Consider the following 6,104-nt stretch of genomic DNA (forward strand, 5'->3'; position numbering starts at 1 on the left):
GCAGTCAATCTGTGAATCTGATTAATTCAAGGTACGTCAATGCACCGGTGCTGATAAAACGTTTATTCTCTCCACCCACAATTTGGACCAATAAATAGGGTCTACATTAGACCACCAGCTCTAGACTCCTGGCTTTGAAAAGAGCCACTGCTTGAGCTTCCTTCTCCTTAAAGAAGCCAAATCGTCCAGAAGACCACTCCACCTAAAGGCACCGGCTGCTCTTCTTCTTCCAGGAACTAAAAATGAGGTGGTTTCTGCTCTTCTCTGAATGGCTTGTGGACTGGGCTCGTGTACATACTGGTACCTGTTTTGGCAGGACGAAGTGAACTGTGCAAGGGGACCATCAGCCCTCCAGGCCCACTAGTTATAGATGAAAAGAGAAAAAACAGAGTGCTTCGAAAAGGTAAGCAAGCTTTATTTCAGAGGGATTAAATTTTAAAACAACTTGAATGCAAACGTGTAATACTAATTCTCCATTTCTTAATGTACAGAATTTGATGAGTTTGAAGTACCCAAAAACCTAGACGTTATTGTGATTGGAAGTGGTATCGGCGGTTTGACCGCAGCGGCAGTTTTAGCCAAACTAGGAAAGAAAGTCCTGGTGTTGGAGGAAGACAAGCAGGCAGGAGGCCTGTGTAAGACCTTCACTGAAAAAGGCTTTGAGTTTGACTGTGGTAAGATGCCTTCAGCAATGTTCATGGTGCTAAATGATTGCTTGAAGAAATACTGAATGTATTTTAATAACTGCATTGCAATTTTGTCATAAAGGCTTCCATTATTTGGGGCAACTTCATGAGAATGGCTTCTTGAAAGTTGCATTGGATCTGATCTCTGATGGCCAGGTGCATTTTTGCTGAGCAGGGTTCCCATGTGGACACCATTTGTTATTGGTAAAGGCACAACAACATAAAGAATACACTATCTACAGTGGCAAGAAGCAGATGGAGACTCATCTTAAAAAAAAGCAGTTTACCCCAATGATACTAAGGCGGTAGAGGAGCTTTTCAAAATCATGAAGGTGCTTATTCAATGATTTTTTGTAAATATCACTGAGTATGGCCATTAAAAACACTATGAATTATATATGAATATCTCAATTTTTGTCCTGATAGATCTGTTCAAAAAAGATCCATCTGCTGTGTATGCTGAAGATGGTCCCACTGTGGTTTGCTCGCTTCATTCTGTGTAGTGGAATCGCAGACTTGATCTCTCCAATTTTTAGATACTCCCGCACCAGTACAACAGAAGTGGTCAAGTCTTTCACCAGCAATCAAGACCTTCTCACTGTGTTCTCTCAAACATTTTATGGTGAGAGAATAAATGTCTATTGTGTTCCCAACTTATTTTAATGTTGAGTACATTTTTTGAGAAGTTTTAACTGGAATCACTGTTTTCCTCCTGAAGGTGTCCCACCAAAAAACGCCAGCTGCATGATCGATGCCCTCTTCCTGCACCACTCCAAGCGTGGCCGGTACTATCCTAAAGGTGGTGCCAGTGAGATCCCATATCACATCATCCAGGTTTTGGAGAAGCATGGAGGGAAAGTCCTGGTCAATGCTCCTGTATCTAGCATTCTAGTTGATGGAAAGCAAAATGTTTATGGTGAGTTTGTGGTCTGATCTGGAGAAAACAATAGATATTCAATAGCCCTAGTGGAACCCAAAATGGGTTCTCCATTACATATTGGCATTCTTAAAATGCATTGTTTTTTTGTCTGACCAGGAGTGGCTGTGAAGACAGCGGGTGAAGATGTTGAAGTTCGGGCTCCTGTGATCATTTCAAATGTTGGCATGTTCACCACCTTCAAGAAGCTTCTGCCTCCAGAGATTCAGGCAAATGCGGGTAAGCAAGTGAACACCTTCTACGTATATATGTGGTACTATGAATCAAGATATGAACTCAAAAGCCCATTAGTGGTCATATGATGGTGTACATCTCTTGCCATTTACAGACGTCAAGGGCTATCTTCATACTTTGAAACCAGGCAAAGGATTTTTCCAGGTGTTTGCAGGCTTTAATGCCACCAAAGAAGAACTGGGCATATCTTCAACCAACATGCGACTCTATAAGAGCAACAACATGGATGAAATGTAGGTGCACAAGTCCATCTTTCACTCTTCAATGCTGTTAAAGTGCTTATGTTAACAGTGATGAGAATAAACCGTAATAAGTGTTATATAATGATTAGGATGGAAGAATACTTTGCTTCAGACAAGGAGGAGCGCACCTGAAAACATCCCCATGATGTACGTCTCCTTTCCCTCTGCAAAGGATCCCATCTCACCTCGATTACCCCGCTTCCCAGGTTTCTCATATGTCCTTTGCTCTATTCTTAAGTTTTATACAGTCAGGACAAGGACTCAAAATTATTTGCCTAAATCTATTTGCATTTTTAGGACAGTCACGTATGGTGATCCACACTATGGTCAATTCAAAGTGGTTTGGACAGTGGAACAACATCAGTGAGACTGAAAGAGGACAAGAATATGAAAAAATACAAGATGAGATTTGCTTATCATCTCTTTGATTGGGCTTGTGTCCACTTCCCGTCCCCAAACTGAAAGAGAAGGTAAATTAGTCATGTATCATATTTGAGTGCTGCTTAATAACTGAACAGTAATAAAGTTTAAAAAGCAGAAAATATGTAAAAATTGATCTGTTTTTAGTTGGTGTTGCTGCATGCAGTCACTCCCATAAATATGCATGGGTTGGGGGCCACACATGGATCCATGCTGTCTGCAGAGCACAGTCTGGAGAGATACCAGCCTCTGAACATTGCCATGACCAGATGCAACACTCCTGTCAAGAACCTCTACCTGTCAGGTAATACTCTGAGTTTGAGTGATAAGACATTTCCTGAAGCACAGCAAAATGTAGGAAGTTGGTTTATTGGATTAGCTGCCATTATTAAGAAATATTTTGACTGTTAATGTTGTGATTGACCAGTCATAATTATCAGAAATATAACAGAAAAACCTTATAATAATATTAAATATTTAAGTGGTGTATTAAAGATAGTAGTATGATTTGCCTGGTCTACTTACAAATGTATTTTTTTGTGTTTCATCTCAGGGCAAGATGTTTTCTCTGCTGGTTACTCTGGTGCTTTACATGGTGGACTTCTCTGTGCTTCAAGTGTTTGTGAATCACTGTGTTTACCCTGACCTTCTGCTCCTCCAAAAGAAACTGAAGAGGCAGGGAGTCAAGAAACTAGACTGAAAAAAAAAAACTGAAAATGTCAAGATCTACTGAGATGGATATATCAGTCTTTAATCTATTTCATTCCCATTTTAATGTGTTTTTAAAATGTAAAAACAGCAACACAAACAGTGAAGGTTTTATCACTATTATTATCTTGAAGTAAATACCCTTATATGTTCAGCGATGTAACTGCTTGCTTGCTTGCTTGCTTTGAGTAAGGACCAAATGCTGTTAAACAAAAATAAGTTGAAGTACAAAGCTTGATCAAAAACATTTTGTTTTGATGTAAATTTGTCCAATGTGCTGCTGTTTCCCCTTGCATTAAAAATGTACTAATGATCAAACAGACAGTTTTTTGCCATTTTGTGTACCTGTGATCAATAAATGGACTGTTGGCTTGCCATCATCAATTTGCAGCCACCTGCAAACACATTATTTTTAATTAAATAATATGTATACTCACATATACCAAAGCAACAGAAATATCTGCAATGCAATATCCCCATACCCCAGCACACAAAAAGAAATATGCCTACTGATGTAACATTATGTAAAAAAAAAAAAAAAAAATTTAAATACTGATGCACTGACTCAGTTAAGGTCGTTTCACACTGAGTGCGATGCGAAAAAGTGAGGTGAATGAATCGCCGACGAACGTTGCTTTCAGCTGTGCTCACACTAGCATGTTGCCAGGGGCTAGCGATGAGGTTGCTAGTGGGCATTCTCCATGGCATTATCACTACTGGTTGCCTTTACAGCGAATCAGGTTTCTTGCTGCTAAATACAACATTTTGGGGGCAAAAGACTAAATATAATATATATGTATAAATCCGTACATACAAACAAAAATGAATGAGAAACAGAACCTACTTTTTTTCCGTTTGCAGATCATTTATCAACAGCTGAGAGGAGATCACATGAGCTCTGCTGTCTTCTTTCCTATTGGCTGTCACTTTCACTTTGTGTATTTGGTGTAATGCAATGTGTTTATGCGGTTTAAGGTTCAAAAGACATTAGTTTCCACATATTTTTTCACGCACATGCATGAAAATCACATAATCAGATCACATAATTCAGTGGAGAATTAACCGAAATTATATTAAGAATAGGGGAGAATAAATCTGTTCTCAGATACCAAAGATAACAAGAACTCGGCATCCACTCTCTTCTCTGTGAGAATAAATCTGTTCTCAGGGTGTTTGGTTTTACACTGGTTTTAGAAACAGCCCACTCTTTGGCTTTTTGTTTGCAACAGGCAGGCTGCTTCACGCAAATGATCTAAGCTCAAATCTGACTGGACGGCCCGTTTCATTGCGGAGCGACCGCGGAAAAAAATCGACACACAGGACGAAAAAAAATAATCTTTGCTTTTTCGCACCGCGAATGATTCTCAGAGTTTTCACTTAACCTCCTTTTTGAAACGGGCCCCAGGGGGTGTATTCCAGAAAGCATGGTTTAACTTAGCGTCAGCTAACCCTGAACTTTACGGTTGATTAACCCCAAACCCTTGCTTACTCGAGGTACGTGGTTCCAAAAACGCGACGCGTCCGCGGAGAAAGTTCATTCAACCTCAGAGTATGTTCCTGGTTAAGACTCAAGACATTCTCAACAGAGCGACGAATCATCGAGTCACTATGGACCGAACGCTAGAGTAAAAAGCGTGCCTTGCTGTTTCTTTCTTCTTCTTTTGTTCAGTGTTCCATTTTTACATGCTCAGTGCATATCGTCACCTAATTGATGGCTGTGCAATCATCTTTCTTTTTTCTGTTTACTCTTTAATCCTTGAGAATAAGAATTATATTGTTTGTTTTAAACTTATTACATATTAAGTCATATCAGATATGAAATTTTATCATAAAAACATTATTGTGAAAATGCCGATCCATGTGTGAGATGACAATATAAAATGTAATAAATATATATTATATAGTAAATTAACACATTACCTTGTCATAATAGTGTTTTATAATTTATACAGATGATATGCCAATAATATATATATATATATATATACTATATGATATATAGTAGGCTATAATATTGTGCGCTGGTCATGCACATTGAAGGCTCGTCGGTAGACTTGCTCATACCCCCCCCCCGCTAATAGCACTGAAGGGTGAACTAACCCTGAAACATAACCTGCTCCAGAACATGTTATCTTCCAGAGAGCAAGTTACTATGGTTACTGTTGTGCATACCCTGAAAGTCCCCTCTGATTTTGGAACCGAAAGGCTGAGATTGATTCACTTGCTTATCCTCAAACATACCAACCTGGGTGTCACATAACCTACTTTTTGGAATACCCCCCCAGGTCAAGCTGATTTGATTAGTATACTTCACCACAAGCCTGCACTCCCACATTTTATCATTTATGCAAACACAAAGTAAATCATACAGATACCCCGCACATGACATGCAAAAATAAAATAAAAATAAAAATAATAAAAATTGTGCACACAATTTACTTATTTGATCCCTCAATGTACTAAAATGTGCACACGATTACTATTGCATTCCCTCGATTTGCTAATTTGTTCCCTCGATTTGCTAAATTGTGTGCACGATTTAGCAAATCGAGGGAACAAATTAATAAATCGTGTGCACAATTTATAAATCGAGGGTATGAAATAGTAAATTGAGGGAATGAAATAGTAATCGTGGTGCACGTTTTAGTACATTGAGGGAACGAATAAGTAAATTGCGCACATGATTTAGTCTACTATTTTTTCCTGCATGCCATGTGCGGGGCTCTGTAAAATCATTATAAAGCACCTACTGCAAACAATCAGTCTGCTAAACTGATTGAGTCAAGTCACACCAATAGTAGTCAAGCAAGTTAATTATCTCCACCCACAATTTAGACTAATAAATAAATCCTTAACTCAATCACTAGCTTTAAACTC

General features: G+C 38.8%; 1 pseudogene; it reads left to right on the top strand.

Moving 5' to 3' along the window:
• The first annotated feature begins 219 nt into the window (after positions 1-219).
• On the top strand, positions 220-3,219 carry LOC109066428 (annotated as a pseudogene).
• The last annotated feature ends 2,885 nt before the right edge of the window (positions 3,220-6,104 follow it).

This window comes from Cyprinus carpio, chromosome B9 (genome assembly GCF_018340385.1).
Source record: "Cyprinus carpio isolate SPL01 chromosome B9, ASM1834038v1, whole genome shotgun sequence".
Classification (NCBI taxonomy): Eukaryota; Metazoa; Chordata; class Actinopteri; order Cypriniformes; family Cyprinidae; genus Cyprinus; species Cyprinus carpio.